Genomic DNA, 21,741 nt, shown 5'->3' on the forward strand with positions numbered 1-21,741 from the left:
GGAGTTGAACGCAGCTTATGATTAAGAAGTTTGCAGATGATACTACAGTTGGCAATGTGGTTGTGTGTGCAGAGATTGTGAATTTGATAATTCTACAGTTTTGCAAGAGATGATCCGAATGATTAAAAAGGTTTATTAAAAGAGTTCAAATAAAGGAATCTGAGGAGAATCTGAGTCATCAAGACTGTCATGAACCTAACTAAAGAAGTTCCACAGGAATGTCTCCAGAACACCTGAGAACCGACTTCATCGAATGAGTAAAGAGAGAGATCCTATGCTTCAGAGGCTGAGTTGGAAAACTTGCAAGTTTTTATGTGATGCCACACTGTGTGGGTAGTGATATAAATGCTTGTAATCTCATTTTACTGTATTTGTTGTAATTGCTGTTCCATGTATAACTTTTAGTTTGTACTTATCACTGTTTACCTATTCATTCATCTTTAATTTAGCTGAATTCTAATTTGTACTGAAGTAAAACTTATAAAGTAGAACCTTTCTTCATTTCTGGTAAATTTGGTTACTTTATTTTGTGGTTTCTCAAAGGGCATTGTCACAAAGTAAATGTGAAGTTGCCACAGTCACAGACAGACTGAAGGGATGCTCTTCCATTGAAGAGAGTGATGACTGGTGGTGGGTCAAATTGAGGGTCATCATGCCTCAGGCACGGGTAGAGGTTAAGATGGGAAGTTCTTCATAGTAACCTCAGCCACTACAAGAGTTAAACCCACACTGCTGGCATCACTCTGTCTAGCCAACTGAGCAGCCAACCTTACCATTGTAACAAAATCAGGGGCTTGACTCGGAGACCTGATCTCAATAAAAGGATTAGTGCTGTCAGTGATAAATGCAACTGGCTAGAATTGAAAAATAAACACAACTAAGTTATGGAGAAATTAGTGAGAAAGGAAAGACCGAGGAAAGAGAGAATGTAAGCGAGGAAGAGATGAAAAAACTTGAAATGGAGAATGCAAACTTGAGGTGATGTTGACTTAGAGAGGACTCCTCTTCTTTTTGATTTGGTGAACAACTTTTACTTGGTCCTGAAACTTATTGAGGATGGAGTAGAGAAGTACTTCCTATCATTTGAGAAAATTGACGTGAATGCGAATTGGCTGAAAGAATACTGAACTATGCTGTTTGGTAGGTGTTGTTGGTGGGTGACAAAGCTGTCTGCAAAAGAGTTAAAAGCAGAGATTCAGAGTATCGATGGATATTGTTCTTTTATACAATACTAATTTGGAATGTGACTTAGTAACTGGTTTGTTAGTGTGGACGTCATTCTCCTTTAGCTGTTGAAGTGTTGATTTCTTGATTAGGAAACAATTTGGTTGCAGATTGCATATCTCTGTTTCCAGTGCTTCCAGGAAATCTGGCTGAAGCTGTTGGAACTGAAGCTGGGATAGCCAAGCAGTTTTGAAGAATCCAAGACTGTCTGTAAACTTACTGTGAAAATTAATGTTTCAACTAAATGCGTATTCCACATCAGATGTTGAGACAGCTTACTTTAAAATTACTTTGGACCATTTAAGCAGAAATGGAAAAGTTAATAGTGGTTTGAGGCAATATAATTGAAAATGTAGAAACAGTATCAGCAAGATGTGGCAAAGCAGATAGCAGTAGAAGGAAAACGTACTTTAGAAGATAAGTGGAACATTGAGACCAGTGCTGACATTATGGAGTTGCAAGGAAGAATGTGTGCTCTGGAACATAAAATCAAAATTCAAAATAAAGAGGCAAGTGCTCTTGTTAAAAAGGAATTGGACAAAACTCAAACATGTGAGAGGATGAAAAGTAAAACCTCAAGAAACTTCAGGAAATTAAATGAGTGTCAAAAATCAACAGAATTGGAATAAAATACTTAAAGCAGCATAAAACGGAAATTAAAACTGAACTGAAGAGTTTGAAGTGAAAAGTCTGATGACAATCTAATGTCCAGCATTAAGCAAGAACAGTGAAAGTTGTTAAATCCAGAGACTAAGAAGTGATATGACAGGGGATTTCTCCCTGGATTCAGATTTGCAGGAGCCGTTGGTTTGCCAGATTATATTTCAGTCATGTGGTTCCTGACAATGTTAACCAGGCTGAAACAAACGGAAAAATCTTTGGAGCAGGAGAATCGCCATTCATCAGGAATGTGGGGTGAGGTGGGGGGGGGAAGGGGGCTGAGAGATAAATAGGGAGGTGTGGATGAGGGTGAGGTAGCTGGGAAAGTGATAAGTGGATGCAGATGGGGAGTAATAGTGATAGGTCGGAGGGGAGGGGGCGTGGATAGGTGGGAAGGAAGATGGACAGGTCAAGAGATCGGTGCTGAGCTTGAGGATTGGATCTGGGATGAGACTGGGGGAGAGGAGAAGGTTTCCTATTTCAAGGACCACAATTTCCTCTCTCACATGGTCAACAATGCCCTCCAGCGCATCTCCTCTAATTCCCGTACCTCTGCCCTTGAACCCCACCCCTCCAATCGCAACAAGGATAGAACCCTCCTGGTCCTCACCTTCAACTCCACTAGTCTCCGGATACAGTGCATCATCCTCCACCACTTCCGCCACCTACAATCAGACCCGACCACCAGAGATGTATTTCCCTCCCCACCGGTATCTACATTCTACAGAGACCATTCCTTCCAAGAACCCGTCGTTAGGTCCACGTCTCCCACCAACCCACCCTTGACTCCGGCACCTTCCCTTGCCACTGCAAGAGATGTAAAACTTGTGCCTACACCTCCCCCCTCACCTCCGTCTGTGGTTCCAAAGGATCGTTTTACATTGGGCAGAGATTTTCCTGCACATCCACCCACCTCACCTACTGTGTCCATTGCTCTCGGTGTAGTGTCCTCTACACTGGGGAGACAGGACACCAACTTGCGGAGCGTTTCAGGAAAGATTTCTGAGCGCACGTACCAAACAACCCCACCGTCCTGTGGCCAACCGCTTCAACTCTTCCTCCCTCTCCCCCAAGGACATGCAAGTCCTGGGCCTCCTCCACCGCCAAATCCAAGCCAAACTGGAGGAAGAACACATCATCTTCTGGCTTGGGACCCTCTAACCACACAGCATCAACATTTACTTCACCAGTTTCCCCACCTCCTGACCCCCCATCTCATCCTAGACCCTCTTGAACTGTCCTACCTGTCCATCTTTCTTCGCACCTGTCCACTCCCTCCTCCCCTCCGACCTATCACCATCACCCCTCACATGCATCTACCTATCACCTTCCACGCTACCTTCCCCCCCAGCCTCAGCCCCACCCCCACCTCTCTATTTATGTCTCAGCCCCTTTCCCTCCTCACATTCCTGATGAAGGGCTTATTCCCAAAACACTGTTTCTCCTGCTGCTCAGCTGCCTGACCTGCTGTGTTTTTCCAGAGCCACACTTTTTAAACTCTGACTCTCCAGCATCTGCATTCCTCACTTTCTCCTGAAAAACCTTAGTTCCCATTACAAATATCAATCCAAGCAGTCCACTACTTACTTAATTTTTAAAAGTCAGTACGGAGATTCAAAACAAGGAAAATATTTATGTAAGAACCAAAGACTATTTTGGTGGAGTTTGATTCTGTAACTGTTTACAAAAAGAATTGTGGGTGTTGCCAGTTGAAACAATGGGTTGAATCCTATGTTTTTGTCGCCAAGCATGAGTTTTGTTGAGCTTCATGAAGAGCTTCTCTCTGTGAGACCTCTCATCACATTTTACCAAATTCACCTCATTAAGTACCTACCCTACTCCTGCACTCCTCACTCACCTGATTTGAGCCCCATTCTACCACTTACTGTACACAGAACTTCCCAACTCATCACTGCCAGGATATCCTAGGATTGACTGGAATCTCTAACACTAGTACCATCTTTAAAAGCTGCTGTGTACCTGGACAAGCACTGTCAGTCTGGAGCTGATCTACACAGTTCCTGGCATTTACCCCAGACATGGCAAACAAGGGGAAATTGGCTTTGGGCAGGGAGGTGCATGTCTTGATAGGTAGGTGGAGAAGATGCAGGCCTTGTCTGAAATTGCCCTCTGAGTTAGTGCAGACTCTGTCATCTGGAGGAATGCATGATACTGTAGAAAGAAGGTCAATGTCCTTCTCCACTTCACCAGTATGTCCTTTCTTTGATACCTCAGCATCACTCTGTCCCTTTGAATATGCCTACCTCCCAAAAAATCTCATGCTCTACCATTCTCACCACAGTCGGTTCAGCTATAACAGATACTTCTTCAGCGCAAATTAGTTTTAATGCCATTGAAGAATTTAGACCATTATTTGTAGAAGATGAACATTCCTTACCTGTATTGACAATAACATGATTCCGGTCCTATTAGTTTAAATGCTGCTGCTATTATGCAATTTTCTTATAAAGCGAGATCACACAGAAACAGAACTATCGCGTTATATCAGAACCGACTGTATTGCCTGGAATATCTTCCCTCACTCGCTGTCACATATCCCAGCTAACCTTGTGCTCCCTCAGTGCTTCCTACACATCAAAGGGGAGAGCTCTCCAGCTGCAGCGACACAAACGTTGTGCCATCCTCTTTCACCTCCCTTTATATCTGCCCCTCTCTCACTCCAGGAAGAAACACAGCACACAATAAGGCAGAAAAAGGCAGGACAGGTGGTGGGCTGCTCAATATTCAGATCCTCTCACCTTATACAGGGAACCTGACTCTCCCCACCATGACTGTCTGACTGACTGTCCAAGCCCCTGGGCTGGTTTCAGAGATTTACTTTGATTTGCTGTGTCAGGATCCCTTAACTAAAGGTCACCTCCTTGACTGAGGACAGTTGACAACCATGACAGGTTCAAAAAGTGTGGCACTGGAAAAGCACATCAGGTCAGGTTGCATTGGAGGAGCAGGAGAATTGGTGTTTCAGGCTTAAGTTCTTCATCAGGAATGTTGTGGGTTGGGGGTGGGGAGGGGGCTGAAATGTAAATAGATGGATGTGGGTGGGGCTAGGAAGGCGATAGGTGGTTGTAGGTCGGGGTGATGTTGCTAGGTCGGTGGGGAGGGTGGGGTCGATAGGTGGGAAGGAAGATGGACAGGTAGGACAGGTCAAGAGGGTAGTGCCAAGTTGGATCCGGGATAAGTAGAAGGAGGGCAGATGAGGAAACTAGTGAAGATGATGTTGATGCCATGTTTTTTAAGGGTCCCAAGGTGGAAGATGAGACATTCTGCTTCCAGTTGTCAGGTGGCTTGGATTTGGCAGTGGAGGAGGCCCAGGACTTGCATGTCCTTGGGGGAGCAGGAGGGAGAGTTGAAGTGATTGGCCTTGATGGAGGTGAGGGGGAAGTGTGGGTGAGGGTTTTACACCTCTTGCAGTGGCAAGGAAAGGTGCCGGGAGTGGAGAGTGGGTTGGTGGGTGGTATGGACTGAACAAGAGTGTCACGGAGGGAGTGGTCTCTGCGGAACGTGGATAGGTGTGGGGAGGGAATTAGATCTCTGGTGGTGGGATCTGATTGTAGGCAGCAGAAATGGCAGAGGATAATTACAATCAGACCCCAAAGAGGAATAATCCAGAATTAAGTGGCATTACTTTGGGATATGACGTATGAGGTATAGAGGGTTTTTAAAGGGAATTATTTCCACTTAGAAGATGATGGAAATCTGGAATTCACTCTCTGACAGAGTGGTAGGGGCAGAAATCTATGTAACATTTTAAAAAGTACTTGGATATTCATAATGGGCCGACAGCTGGCAAGTCGGATTAGACTGGCTGTCTCTCTATTGATAGGTGGAGGCATGATGAGCTGAATAGTTTCCTCCATGTTTTCAACTTGTTTGGTTGCTATGATTTCACAGCAATATCGAATAAAGGATTAAAATAAAATTGTACATTTCTGTGCATTAAAGTTTTAAAATGTTCATTCATGGGATTTAGGCATTGCTGGCTGGGCCAACATTTATTGCCCATCAATAATTGCCTAATTTAAGTGATAAATTTGCAGATCATTTATTTTTCTCATACTATACACCATTGTATTGTTCATCAGGACATAATTTAACTTAATTCTCAAACATAGAGTATTACTAGGCCATAAGTTAAGGTCAGTCAATCAGGAATTTTCAGAGTGGTTAGGTGCCAATATAAAATAAATGCAGGTTCTCAGAGTGGTTGCTAATATGTGTCAGTGGTTTTCCAACCAAATAATACCAGCCAATTAAAACCCTGACAATCTATCAAGTCAACATCTATAAACCAATCAAACCTATATACTCTGCCTGGTGTTGTTTCACTTTGAAAGATCTTTGAACTTTACTCAAGCTATTAATATCAGAGGCACTTAAAAGTCCATTTACCACAACAGAAGATTTATTTTGAAATAATATTTAATCGTTTGAATCAGGAACTCACAATCATTCCTTCAACAACCACAAGTACAATGCAGATGCGGAATGTAGTTCAATCCAATGTTGGAGTTCAACACCAGCAGTTTAAAAATAAATCTAACATCTTTGCATTCATTCTCACCACCAATGCGTGCAAACTGCAACCATGGTAACTCCATAACACTTATTGTCTCATGGTATTCTGGAACATCAGCAGTCAGGAAAAAGAATCCACGAATGTATAGTTAAAATCAACAATATTCGTATCAAATGCAATGTGAGCATATTTTCATGCCGGGTTAAATTCTAAGAATCATTCAGACGTTTTGCTCTTTCATGTTTATTGGAAAAAAAACAACAATACTGATGTATAGTGGTGCTACTAACCCATACTGGGATGATACCTAAAATCAGGGGATCAATTTCAGCTTTCCCACATGGGTAATAATGAGGCAGAGTGACTCACCCAATCAAAATTTGGATTTCAAAAGAAATAAAATGGGATGAGTCCTATAATAGATTAGTAATCTGCTCCCAACACAAACATCCTGGCCCTTGAAGTTGAAATTTCCCCTTTGCCCATCTCTTTGCCATGCAAACAACAAAACCAGCAAACTGGATCAAAATTCCACTCTGAACATACATTCTGCTCCTCAAGCAAACCATCTGAGGTTTACACTCATGAAGTACATGCTTGCCTTGTATAGAACTAACCTGAAAGATTTGCATAATATTCCTCACTGTTGAATAAAAATGTATGAAATGTTTCAATGTGCAAAATACTGGATATCATTTATTGTATTATTCTTACCCAGTCTTCAAAATACAGAAATCCACATTGGGATTATGAAGCCAACTGAGGAAGATCAAGGAACTTTGAAAGTAAGCTCAGAGTCAAGGAAATACACACAATTTGGCTGAGCAACAATAATGGCGTTGCTGGGTATACAAGTTAACCAGAGTTAGAATCAAATACAAAACTGACAAGCCCAAAGGAACAAAGGAATCAAACACAGGAGATGGACAAGTCAAAGAGAAAGAGACCTAGGTAGTTAAAGAAAAGGGGATGTACCAAATTGTTCCTACAACAGACAAATGAAGATCTGCAAGTGGAGAAATGAACTAAATAATTGAAGCATAAATATAACAGTTCTACCTATAGGATCTAAACAGCAAAGTAATTGAGACTACTTTTAGCCCATTGACATTATCAGCATGATTGTAGATAACAAGAATTAATTAGGCTTAGGATCTGTTTTGGAGAAGGATCATTAGACCTGAAATGTTAACTCTGCTTTCTCTCTGTGTGCTGCCAGACCTACTGAGTTTTTCTAGTACTTTCTGTTTTTGTTTCTGATATACAGCATCTGCAGTTCTTTGTTTTGTTTGGCATCTATTGCGTGGAATTTAGTTCAGGTGGCACAGGTTTAACTCACCAGTGGTAAATTTGTGTCACCTCTCCAAAGGAGGCTCTATTTAAATGCAATCAGGTACTTAAATGGAGCTGGAAAAGCACCGCAGGTCAGACAGCATCTGAGGAGCAGGAACATTAACGTTTCACCCTTTGACTCTGGCTTCCAGCATCTGCAGTCCTCACTGTCTCCAGGTACTTTAATGAGATATGTTGGATCTCCAACAGGACTAAGTCCCCACTAGGGTGGAGGTGGATCTGTGAGAGTTGTCATTCATTCAGAGTCCAGCAATTGTGCCTTACCAAGAGCAGTGGCTGTTGCTGCTGGTAGTTCAGTGAGAGCTTCACTAGAGATCATTGGTGGTGCAAGTGGAGGAGTCAGGGAGAGCTGTTTGCAGCAAGGAGTGGCAGGACATTGGAGACCCCCATTCCTGATGCTAAAATTATTAATTAGACGCTGAGGGTGGAACTCTTTCCCTTCTGCAGGGAGCAAGAGGGTGACATAAGTAGGTAAAATGGCCATGGTGAGGAAATCACCCTCTCCTTGGCACCTATCCAGTCAAATGCTGGGCAAGAAAGTCTTTAGGTATCTTGCTTAACTCACCAACAGTTAAGTGTTGCCCAACCTCAGAGGGCGAGGCAAAAAACTGAAAAAATTGTGGATACTGGAAATCAAAAATAGAAACAGTAATTGCTGAAAAAACTCTGCAGGTCTGGCAGCATCTGTGGAGAGAGATCAGAGTTAACATTTCGGGTCCAGTGACCCTTTCCTGGTTGGATGACATGCCTGCTATGTTTTGGGGAGGGAGACTGCAATTGCCTCAATTGCCTGTGACATCTGAAAGCCACCATTTGTCCTTGCCTCTGAACTACTGACCTCCCACTCCATTCAGCAGCAGAAACATAAAAAAGTACTTGCCTTCTCACCATTGGATTCCCTTTAAGGTAGATCTCAACCAACATTTCTTCAGACCCAGAGGCGGTGGCTTCTGATTGGTCGACAAGTGATTGTTACACCAGCATCAAGGCATCAACTAAGGTGAGAAATTCACCTCTTTATCTGCTCGAAATGAGGTGGCGAGAGGCCACATTATCTCAGTAATGGAGACATTGTGTTAGTTATCAACCAACATGCTTACCTCCACACATAGTAAAAACCCAAGGAAAATCTTGGCCTCAGAGCCTTTGAAAGAGGGACATCCACAGGGGGCCACTGTCAAATCTGACAATGTTTTTGAGAGGCACAGGAGACCACGTGAATTTTGCAGAATTCCTGAGCCACTATTAAATCCCAGTTGCCTCAGAGATAATGGACTTTTAAGTTGGAAAATAATGAGATTAAATTCAGTGAGCATTTCCTGCCGCTTACTAAATATGGCCACCTTACCCACACAATTACTCTTAACATGTCAGGTAATCATCTGGGCTTTATGAAACCCTCTGCACTCCAATAGGATCCATTGAATCCCAGCCCTTGTCAACAACCAAGCTTTCTTGTGACTACCAAATCTGGACTGCTCTACAACAATGAGAGATTTTAATCATTTCAATGCCATACAACAAGGTGTATGCCCACTTGACTGAGTACTGCTGAGCAGCATGGCAAGCTCCCTGGTTGTGTGACAGCACTAATTGGCATAGTGTGGAAAGTTAGCGATGTAGTAATCATGCAGGCTGGTGCTATGTCAACGATTGCTAAAAGAGTAAGTGTGCAGCCCTGTGAGAAAGACTGGTCCAATCGTGGAATGAGTGCCTGTCTATGCATGGAAAGTGTCCTTCCTACAGCCATTCCAATGTCTGTTATTGGCACCCAGCAAAGCAAATCTGTGCTCTCAGAATGCACTGCCAGTGCATTGGAGAGGAGCCAGGTACTGATGGTTGTGAGAGGTCAGTGCAGATGGCACTGTCTGTGGATGAGGGGTGTCACTGAAAATGGCATTATTTTTGGAAGATGGCACTGTTGGTAGATGCAAGCTCAGTGCAGATGGCACTGTTCATGGATGGGGGGTCAGTGCAGATGACACTGATCACAAATGAGGCATCCGTGCACATGGCACTGTTTGTGGATGAGGGGTCAGTGCAGATGGTACTGTTTGTGGATGAGGGGTCAGTGCAGATGGTACTGTTTGTGGATGAGGGGTCAGTGCAGATGACACTGTTTGTGGATGAGAGGTTAGTGCAGATGGCACTATTTGTGAATGAGGAGTCAGTGCAGATGGCACTGTTTGTGAATGAGGGGTCAGTGCAAATGGCACTGTTTGTGGATGAGGGGTCAGCACAGATGGCACTGTTTGTGGATGGGGGGTCAGTGCAGATGGCACTGATCACAGATGAGGCATCGGTGCACATGGCACTGTTTGTGGATGAGGAGTCAGTGCAGATGGCACTGTTTGTGAATGAGGAGTCAGTGCAGATGGCACTGTTTGTGAATGAGGGGTCAGTGCAAATGGCACTGTTTGTGGATGAGGAGTCAGTGCAAATGGCACTGTTTGTGGATGAGGGGTCTGTGCAGATGGCACTGATCACAGATGAGGCATCGGTGCACATGGCACTGTTTGTGGATGAGAGGTCAGTGCAGATGGCACTGTTTGTGGATGAGGGGTCAGTGCAGATGGCACTGTTTGTGGATAAGGGGTCAGTGCCGATGGCATTGTTTGTGGGTGAGGGGTCAGTGCACATGGCACTGTTCGTGGATGAGGGGTTAGTGCAGATGCCACTGTTTGTGGATGAGGAGTCAGTGCAGATGGCACTGTTTGTGAATGAGGGGTCAGTGCACATGGCACTGTTTGTGGATGAGGGGTTAGTACAGATGGTCCTGTTTGTGGATGAGGGGTCAGTGCAGATGGTACTGTTTGTGGATGAGGGGTCAGTGCAGATGGTACTGTTTGTGGATGAGGAGTCAGTGCAGATGGCACTGTTTGTGAATAAGGGGTCAGTGCACATGGCACTGTTTGTGGATGAGGGGTTAGTACAGATGGTCCTGTTTGTGGATGAGGGGTCAGTGCACATGGCACTGTTTGTGGATGAGGGGTCAGTGCAGATGGTACTGTTTGTGGATGAGGAGTCAGTGCAGATGGCACTGTTTGTGAATGAGGGGTCAGTGCAGATGGCACTGTTTGTGGATGAGGGGTCAGTGCAGATGGTACTGTTTGTGGATGAGGAGTCAGTGCACATGGCACTGTTTGTGGATGAGGGGTCAGTGCAGATGGTACTGTTTGTGGATGAGGGGTCAGTGCACATGGCACTGTTTGTGAATGAGGGGTCAGTGCACATGGCACTGTTTGTGGATGAGGGGTTAGTACAGATGGTCCTGTTTGTAGATGAGGGGTCAGTGCAGATGGTACTGTTTGTGGATGAGGAGTCAGTGCAGATGGCACTGTTTGTGAGTGAGGAGTCAGTGCAGATGGTACTGTTCGTGGATGAGTCGTCAGTGCAAATGGCACTGTTTGTGGATGAGGAGTCAGTGCAAATGGCACTGTTTGTGGATGAGGGGTCTGTGCAGATGGCACTGATCACAGATGAGGCATCGGTGCACATGGCACTGTTTGTGGATGAGAGGTCAGTGCAGATGGCACTGTTTGTGGATGAGGGGTTAGTGCAGATGGCACTGTTTGTGGATGAGGGGTTAGTACAGATGGTCCTGTTTGTGGATGAGGGGTCAGTGCACATGGCACTGTTTGTGGATGAGGGGTCAGTGCAGATGGTACTGTTTGTGGATGAGGAGTCAGTGCAGATGGCACTGTTTGTGAATGAGGGGTCAGTGCAGATGGCACTGTTTGTGGATGAGGGGTCAGTGCAGATGGTACTGTTTGTGGATGAGGAGTCAGTGCACATGGCACTGTTTGTGGATGAGGGGTCAGTGCAGATGGTACTGTTTGTGGATGAGGGGTCAGTGCACATGGCACTGTTTGTGAATGAGGGGTCAGTGCACATGGCACTGTTTGTGGATGAGGGGTTAGTACAGATGGTCCTGTTTGTAGATGAGGGGTCAGTGCAGATGGTACTGTTTGTGGATGAGGAGTCAGTGCAGATGGCACTGTTTGTGAGTGAGGAGTCAGTGCAGATGGTACTGTTCGTGGATGAGTCGTCAGTGCAAATGGCACTGTTTGTGGATGAGGAGTCAGTGCAAATGGCACTGTTTGTGGATGAGGGGTCTGTGCAGATGGCACTGATCACAGATGAGGCATCGGTGCACATGGCACTGTTTGTGGATGAGAGGTCAGTGCAGATGGCACTGTTTGTGGATGAGGGGTTAGTGCAGATGGCACTGTTTGTGGATGAGGGGTTAGTACAGATGGTCCTGTTTGTAGATGAGGGGTCAGTGCAGATGGTACTGTTTGTGGATGAGGGGTCAGTGCAGATGGTACTGTTTGTGGATGAGGAGTCAGTGCACATGGCACTGTTTGTGGATGAGGGGTTAGTACAGATGGTCCTGTTTGTAGATGAGGGGTCAGTGCAGATGGTACTGTTTGTGGATGAGGGATCAGTGCAGATGGTACTGTTTGTGGATGAGGGGTCAGTGCAGATGGTACTGTTTGTGGATGAGGAGTCAGTGCAGTTGGCACTGTTTGTGGATGAGGAGATATTGCAAATGGTAATGTTTGTGGATGAGGAGTCAATGCAGTTGGTACTGTTTGTGGATGAGGAGATATTGCAAATGGTACTGTTTGTGGATGAGGAGTCAGTGCAGATGGTACTGTTTGTGGATGAGGAGTCAGTGCAGATGGTACTGTTTGTGGATGAGGAGTCAGTGCAGATGGTACTGTTTGTGGATAAGGGGTCAGTGCAGATTGCATTGTTTGTGGGTGAGGGGTCAGTGCACATGGCACTGTTTGTGGATGAGGGGTCAGTGCAGATGGCATTGTTTGTGGATGAGGGGTCAGTGCACATGGCACTGTTTGTGGATGAGGGGTCAGTGCAGATGGCATTGTTTGTGGATGAGGGGTCAGTGCACATGGCACTGTTTGTGTATGAGGGGTTAGTGCAGATGGCACTGTTTGTGGATGAGGAGTCAGTGCAAATGGTACTGTTTGTGGATGAGGAGTCAGTGCAGATGGTACTGTTTGTGGATGAGGGGTCAGTGCACATGGCACTGTTTGTGGATGAGGGGTCAGTACACATGGCACTGTTTGTGGATGAGGGGTCAGTGCAGATGGCATTGTTTCTGGATGAGGGTTTAGGGCAGACGGTACTGTTTGTGGATGAGGAGTCAGTGCAGTTGGCACTGTTTGTGGATGAGGGGTCAGTGCAGATGGTATTGTTTGTGGATGAGGAGTCAGTGCAAATGGCACTGTTCGTGGATGAGGGGTCAGTGCAAATGGCACTGTTCGTGGATGAGGAGTCAGTGCAGATGGCACTGTTTGTGGATGAGGGGTTAGTGCAGATTGTACTGTTTGTGGATGAGGAGTCAGTGCAGATGGTACTGTTCGTGGATGAGGAGTCAGTGCAGTTGGCACTGTTTGTGGATGAGGGGTTAGTGCAGATGGCACTGTTCGTGGATGAGGAGTCAGTGCAAATGGCACTGTTCGTGGATGAGGAGTCAGTGCAGATGGCACTGTTTGTGGATGAGAAGTCAGTGCAGATGGCACTGTTTGTGGATGAGGGGTTAGTGCAGATTGTACTGTTTGTGGATGAGGGGTCAGTGCAGATGGTACTGTTTGTGGATGAGGAGTCAGTGCAGATGGCACTGTTTGTGGATGAGGGGTTAGTGCAGATGGCACTGTTTGTGGATGAGGAGTCAGTGCAGATGGCACTGTTTGTGGATGAGGGGTTAGTGCAGATGGCACTGTTCGTGGATGAGGGGTCAGTGCAAATGGCACTGTTTGTGGATGAGGAGTCAGTGCAGATGGTACTGTTTGTGGATGAGGAGTCAGTGCAGATGGCACTGTTTGTGAATGAGGGGTCAGTGCACATGGCACTGTTTGTGGATGAGGGGTTAGTACAGATGGTCCTGTTTGTAGATGAGGGGTCAGTGCAGATGATACTGTTTGTGGATGAGGAGATATTGCAAATGGTACTGTTTGTGGATGAGGAGTCAATGCAGTTGGCACTGTTTGTGGATGAGGAGTCAGTGCAGATGGTACTGTTTGTGGATGAGGAGATAGTGCAAATGGCACTGTTTGTGGATAAGGGGTCAGTGCAGATTGCATTGTTTGTGGATGAGGGATCAGTGCACATGGCACTGTTTGTGGATGAGGGGTCAGTGCAGATGGCATTGTTTGTGGATGAGGGGTCAGTGCACATGGCACTGTTTGTGTATGAGGGGTTAGTGCAGATGGCATTGTTTGTGGATGAGGGTTTAGGGCAGACGGTACTGTTTGTGGATGAGGAGTCAGTGCAGTTGGCACTGTTTGTGGATGAGGGGTTAGTGCAGATTGTACTGTTTGTGGATGAGGGGTCAGTGCACATGGCACTGTTTGTGGATGAGGGGTCAGTACACATGGCACTGTTTGTGGATGAGGGGTCAGTGCAGATGGCATTGTTTCTGGATGAGGGTTTAGGGCAGACGGTACTGTTTGTGGATGAGGAGTCAGTGCAGTTGGCACTGTTTGTGGATGAGGGGTTAGTGCAGATTCTACTGTTTGTGGATGAGGAGTCAGTGCAGATGGCACTGTTTGTGGATGAGGAGTCAGTGCAGATGGCACTGTTTGTGGATGAGGGGTTAGTGCAGATTGTACTGTTTGTGGATGAGGAGTCAGTGCAGATGGTACTGTTTGTGGATGAGGAGTCAGTGCAAATGGCACTGTTCGTGGATGAGTAGTCAGTGCAGATGGCACTGTTTGTGGATGAGAAGTCAGTGCAAATGGCACTGTTCGTGGATGAGGGGTCAGTGCAAATGGCACTGTTCGTGGTTGAGGAGTCAGTGCAGATGGCACTGTTTGTGGATGAGGGGTCAGTGCAGATGATACTGTTTGTGGATGAGGGGTCAGTGCAGATGGCACTGTTCGTGGATGAGTGGTCAGTGCATTGGCATTGTTTGTGGATGCTGTCTCAGTGCAGATGGCATTGTTCATGGATGAGGGGTTAGTGCAGATGACTCTGTTCATGTTTGAAGGGTCAGTGCAAATGGCACTGTTTGTGGATGAGCGGTCACTGCAGATGACTCTGTTCATGGTTGAAGGGTCAGTGCAGATGGCACTGTTTGTGGTGGAGGGGTGTGTGCAGTTAGTACTGTTCATGGATGAGGTGCCAGTGCAAATGGCCACTGTGTGTGGATGACGGTTCAGTTCAGTTGGCATTGTTTGTGGATTCAGGCTCAGTATAGATGGCACTGCTCATGGATGAGGAGTCAGGGAGATGGCACTGTTTGTGAATGAGAAGTCGGTGCAGATGGCACTGGTTGTGGATGCAGGCTCTGTGTAGATGGCACTGTTCATGGATGAGGGGTCAGTGCAAATGGCACTGTTTGTGGATGAGGGGGTCAGTGCAGATGGTACTGTTTGTGGTTGAGGGGTCAGCGCTGTTGGCACTGTTCATGGATGAGGGGTCAGTGAAATTGGCACTGTTCATGGATAAGGGGTCAGTGCAATTGGCACTGTTCATGGATGAGGGGTCAGTGCAGTTGGCACTGTTCACGGATGAGGGGTCAGCGCAGTTGGCATTGTTCATGGATGAGTGGGGAGTGCAATTGGCACTGTTCATGGATAAGGGGTCAGTGCAATTGGCACTGTTCATGGATGAGGGGTCAGTGCAGTTGGCACTGTTCACGGATGAGGGGTCAGCGCAGTTGGCACTGTTCACGGATGAGGGGTCAGCGCAGTTGGCATTGTTCATGGATGAGGGGGGAGTGCAATTGGCACTGTTCATGGATGAGGGGTCAGTGCAGTTGGCACTGTTTGTGGATGAGGGGTCAGTGCAATTGGCGCTGTTCACGGATGAGGGGTCAGTGCAGTTGGCACTGTTTGTGGATGCAGGCTCGTTGCAGATGGCACTGTTTCTAGATGCAGGCTTAGTGCAGATGGCACTGTTTGTCGATAATTCCCCGAGCTGCAGTTTGACCATCAACATCATGGAGGTTGTTCAGAGCAAGTAGTGATCTGAACACCCCACCCCTTCCCCAAATCCGGTACGTACTCTTGGTTTCCATGGCAAGTTATCTTATCATTGACCCCGATTATCAAGTTTGGTCAGACAGACAGCTATCAACAAGGTATTTAACAATCAATAATCTTCCTTAATTAGGACGCTCACCACTGCCTAGGGAGAAACTCACCTCAGTCCTCATGAAAAACGTACAAAATGGAGCAAGTCGTTTCTAATGTTGAGATGGGCCTCGCTGTAATTTCCCATCTGATTCCATAACACATCCTGCTGTAGTCCACATCACTAAGACCCCTACATGATCTTTCACTGAAGGTTTTGAAAGGGAAATGCAGCATTAAGCTCTACCCAATGCAGTGATGTTATATAGTTTTGGTTGGTGTATATCGGCATCTACTTTGAACTCCCGATGCACACAGATATGTTATCACTGTCTCCTGATAGATATCTTATCAAAGTCTAATTAGTCAATATAACATGTACCTGTTGCTAGTATCAATCAACTATTAAGGCAATTGCCTCTTCTCATAAAGATTCAGTAGTAGTTCACCCACTATCATTGTTATCCAAGTACGCCCTTAAACCCAATATATAAAAGGGAGTGGAGCGGTTTTTGTGGTTATAGTGGTTATGTCCCTACCTCTAAGCCAGGAGACCCAGGTTCAAGTCGCCCCTGTTCTCGAAGTGTGAAATAGTATTTCTTAACAGGTTGATTAGAAAATATCTAAAAAAGAAGATTGAGGGGCTCTTGTGGGTCAGTGGTAGTGGCCCTCACTCTGAGCCAGAAGACCCAGATTCAAGACTCACCAACTCCAGATGTGTAGAAAGTGAGGACTGCAGATGCTGGAGATCAGAGTCGAGAGTGTGACATTGGAAAAGCACAGGAGAATCGACGTTTCGGGCAGGAGCCTGATGGAGGGCTTATCAGGACATTCCTGATGAAGGGTTTATACCCAAAACGTCGATTCTCCTCCTCCTGACCTGCTGTGCCTTTTCAGCAGGTCCAGATGTGTGCCATAACTTGATTGAACAGGCTGATTTAAAGATGTTTAAAAAGGAGAATTGGTTGAGGCTGATACCAGTACAATATTTAAAAGGCAACAGGATAGGTATATAATTAGGGAGGGTTTAGAGGGATACGGACCAATTGCTGGCAAATGGGACTAGATTCGTTCAGATATCTGGTCGGCATGGACAAGTTGGACCAAAGGGTCTGTTTCCGTGCTGTACAACTGTATGACTCTTTGACTTAAGAGCACATATATATGACTCTATATTCAATAAGCCATTCTGAATAATTAACTACAGTCCTTTGCACTGACCATTTATAATCTCTGCTTGATTTTAACACCATCACCTTTAGTTGTGGATGTAGAGTCATAGAGTCATAAAGTATGGAAACAGACCCTTCGGTCTAACCAGTCCATGCGACCATAATTCCAAACTAAACTTGTCCCACCTGCTGTTGGCCTATATCCCTTCAAATAGTTCTTATTCATGTACTTACCTAAATGTCTTTTAAACATTGTAACTGTATCTGCATCCACCACTTGCACCTTTTACTCCTCTCACCTTCAAAATATCCCCTGTAGTCTTAAGTCCCCCACGATGGGAAAAAGACACCTGCCAGTCACCTGATCTATACCCGTCATTATTTTACAAACCTCTGTAAGGTCATGTCTGACAGTTAAGAAGGCATTCAGGACATTTGCCTTTATCAATCATGGATCTGTACAATACTTGGAATTAGGCCACAGTTGGAGAACTGTGTGTAGTCCTGGCCACCACACTACAGGAAGAATTTGATTGCAATGGAAGTGGTGCAGAGGACATTCACTAGGATGTGGCCTGGGAAGGAATGCTAGCTAAGAAGAGGCTGGATGAGCTTGGGGTGTTCTCTTTGGAGCAGACAGGGTTGAGGAGGGCCTGACTGAAGTGCACAAGATTGATGGGCATGTGCAAAGTGGATAGAACGCAGTCATTTAGTTGAAGGGTCAATAACATGGGGACTTAGGACCCTTGTAGTGCAGTAGTAGCAAACATAAACCTAGGCTTCCTGGCACAGAGTTAAGTTCAACCTGCTACAGAGGTGTGAAGTAACAACTGTGAACAGACTGAATACAAAATATCTAACAAAGGATCATAATATATCTTGGGTCTATTTTTGAATATCTAGAATATATCATGAAAGTATCTATTACGATATGTTTAAGCATAGGCTTTATTTGTAGCATCTCACCCATGAAAACAACAGGCACGTATCCCACAATCTGTAGGTTGTTACAAACATACAAGCTCAAATAATTACGCACTCATTTTGACACTAAATCTCAGGTTGATCTTAAATCAAGGCAGAAATCAAGAAAGTTGAGGACATGACAAAAGTCAAAGCAAACAGCAAGGCACCAAGACTTTTGCAGCAAAAGGACTATGAGAAGTAAAAATGCCTAAAAAATTATTCAGTAGGACCACTGGCCACCTCCTGCCACCTTGTGGATGGTTTTAATTTCATTCAGGTTTAGTGCCACTTGTTCCTAAAGACCAAGTATTTCTCTCTTTTTAAGAAATCCATTTATGACGTACTTTCTCACGGTTTAGAAGTTATTTTCCCCAGGAAGATGTCACTTTGCCTTGGATGATGTTGCTTATTAAGCAATCCACAGAGATAAGGGAATTCTTAATCTGTACATCTAATACCCACGTACTCCCAGACTGACAAGGCCCTTTCATGTTGGTTCCACCTATAAAATTGCCCCTGACTCACTTGGATTCTGCCCCTGGTCCTCACCTATTAGTTTTATATGTACCGACAAAATAGCGCGTTACCCTTAGAGCCCATAGCAATTCCCTTAGTAAATTCAGGTGCTTTTAGGGTCAACAGTGCTTCTGTAATGTCACTGCCTTGTAGAGAAAATCTCTTCACTGAACTGTCATGTTAAATCCTATTCCCTGTCTGTTACATTCTTGTTGAGGAGCTATAGTTTTTCAGTCCAGACTTCGTGGCATCTGGTGTGAAGAAACATTCTGCTTGCTGACAGCCTTCCACAGTGGAATTTATAAGTAGATTAACGTTCCTAAAGTTGTGGTCTTTCTTTCATTTGCAGTAGCTTGAACTATTTTTTGACCCCACATACTCACATAGCTTCATCCATGTTCATCTCATCGATATTTCAGGCTTGTTTGGACCTTTTCAGTTACGATTAACAGAAAGAGCATTCTCAGATTTTGCGCTTGATGAAAGCAATCAGAAAGGTGAGGCCTATTAAATTGAGACTTGTCTACAGCTGAAATATAAAATTGTGACAAATTCAATTCAATAACCTTTCCTCCCTTGCGCATGCCTTCGGAAAGATGAGTCACTGTCTTGGATATGAACATTTATAGATGTGAGGAGGAGATGGGAAAATATAGCTCACCATGCCCCTGTGTCATACTGCCACTTGTCACAAACATTTCTGAAGACATTCACCAGCTCGCAGCATCCCTAATATCTCACATCTTACGAATGCCAGAAATAGTGCAGGAGTAGACTGTTCAGCGCTTTGAACCTGCTTCATTATTCAATAAGATTTCTTCAACATCAACTCCACTTTCCCATCCTAACCCCTTAGAACCTAAGAATGCACAGCCTGGATGGTACAGAATCCCAAAGCCTACAACAACCTGTGTGAAGATATATCTTCTTATGTCAGTCCTAAACAGCCAGTCCCTTATCCTGAGAAAAGCACCAGAAATGGTGGAAATACTCAGTCGAGAGAAACGAAGTTATGGTTTTTCATCAAAACTGGGGAAAGTTAGAAACGTAAGTAATAAATAGCCCTTATGTAGGTGAAATGAGGCAGAGCAACACAATAAGGGCAAAAGGGAAGACCTATTTGAGGGTAAAAGGCAGGAGATATTAAATGACGAAAGCATTGGTGAGGTAGAGCCAAAGCGATTAGTAAAGAAATAAGAGATGGGTCCAGCAGTGTCTAAGTGACAGAATAATGAACAGCTGCCATTGACAACAAACATGTGAAAATCAACACTAAAACTAACATGTGGAAAGAAAGGAAAACAAAATGAGGGAAGCATAGATTATAATTTAAAATTGTTAAACTCAACACTGAGTCCAGAAAGCTGTAAGGTGATGAGTTGGAAGATGAAGTTGATCCTTGAGTTTGTGTTGTGTGTCATTGGAATAATGCAGTAGGCTGAGGAAGAAACTATCAGTGGGAAAGTAAAGTGGAGAATTAAAATTACAGGCAGCCAGCAGCAGTTTCCCCCTAGTTGGAAACCTTCCAGCAGAAGAACAGCTTCTCAGCATCTAGGCTATCTCAGCTTCCATTGAGCATGGAAGGTTAAAGATTGAAGAAAATCCTACAAGATAGACTGACCTTCAAATTCTCAAAATACAGGTTTCGGCTTTAGAACATAGAAGAACTTAGAACATTACAGCGCATTACAGGCCCTTCGGCCCTCAATGTTGCACCGACCTGTGGAACCGATCTGAAACCCCTCCAACCTACACGGTTCCATTTTCATCCATACGTTTATCCAATGACCATTTAAATGTCCTTAAAGTTGGCGAGTCTGCTACTGTTGCAGGCAGGGTATTCCCCGCCCCTACTACACTCTGAGTGAAGAAACTACCTCTGACATCTGTTCTATATCTATCACGCCCATTTTAAAGCTATGTCCTTTTGTGCTGGCCATCACTATTCAAGGAAAAAGGCTCTCACTGTCCACCCTATCTAACCCTCTGATTACCTTATATGTCTCAGTTAAGTCACTTCTCAACCTTCTTCTCTGTAACAAAAACAGCCGCAAGTCCCTCAGCCTTTCCACATAAGACCTTCCCTCCATACCAAGCAACATCCTAGTAAATCTCGTCTGAGTCCTTTCCAAAGCTTCTACATCCAGCACAGGGTGGTGGGGTGGCATGGTGGTTCAATGGTTAGCACTGCTGCCTCACAGCACCAGGGTCCCAGGTTCAATTCCAGCCATGGGCAACTGTCCATGTGGAGTTTGCACCTTCTCCCCATGTCTGCGTGGGTTTCCTCCATGCGCTCCAGTTTCCTCCCACAGTCCAAAGATGTGCAGGTCAGGTGAATTGGCCATGCTAAATTGCCCATAATGTTTGGTACATTAGTCAGAGGGAAATAGGACTGGGTGGGTTACTCTTTAGAGGGTTGGTGTGAACTTATTGGGCCGAAGGGCCTGTTTCCACACTGTAGGGACTCTAATCCTTCTTATAATGTGGTGACCAGAACTGCATGCAATACTCCAAGTGCGCCTGTACCAGAGTTTTGTACAGCTGCAACATGATCTCATGGCTCCGAAACTCAATCGCTCCACCAATACACCATATGCCTTTTTAACAACCCCAAACTAGGTGACAACTTTCAGGGACCTATGCACATGGACTCCGAGATCTCTGTTCATCTACACTAGCAAGAATCTTACCATTAGCCCAATACTCTGTATTCCTGTTGCACCTTCCAAAGTGAATCACCTCACGTTTTTCTGCATTACTTGCCACCTCTGAATTCATAAAGAGAAAATGATATGTTGTACAGCTCAATCGCTTTTGCCACAAAAGTGTATTCATATAAACTACGCTAAAATAACTAAAAAGAAAATTTGAGAAATCAACTTCTCAGGACTTAAAACCTGAACTTATTGAATCCTCAGATTAGGAAATGGAGATTCAGTCTTTTTCACGTTCTGACAATCCTCACTCCCACATTTGGACATTTAGATACAGCCCAAATTGGGACCTCTATTTCTGACCCGGTCAGCCAAAAAGTTATATAGTTACTTATTTATGAGTTTTTGGGGTCTGTCTTTCAATGGGAACCTCACCAACTGAAGAAATTTTCCAAAGAAGGGCTCAGAAAATCTTTGTAGAAGCCATGCTGTCTTCTTACATCATTAGCTGCTGTATTCCGGTAATAAACAATTGAGATGCCACTTTGTGAAGATAC

The 21,741-nt window shown here is 44.9% G+C and overlaps 1 protein-coding gene across 2 annotated transcripts in view; it reads right to left on the reverse strand.

Annotated features, from left to right (window-relative positions):
* LOC122553687 (uncharacterized) overlaps positions 1-19,016 on the reverse strand; it is a 258,177-nt gene extending 239,161 nt beyond the window's left edge. For both annotated transcript variants that reach the window (XM_087989944.1, XM_087989943.1), the window contains exon 1: positions 18,914-19,016. The gene's annotated coding sequence lies outside the window, so the exon portion shown is untranslated. The remainder of the gene's footprint in view (positions 1-18,913) is intronic.
* Between the last annotated feature and the right edge of the window lie 2,725 nt (positions 19,017-21,741).

Source organism: Chiloscyllium plagiosum, unplaced genomic scaffold (genome assembly GCF_037043375.1).
Source record: "Chiloscyllium plagiosum isolate Xiang-an unplaced genomic scaffold, Cpla_swu_hap1 HiC_scaffold_8, whole genome shotgun sequence".
NCBI lineage: Eukaryota > Metazoa > Chordata > Chondrichthyes > Orectolobiformes > Hemiscylliidae > Chiloscyllium > Chiloscyllium plagiosum.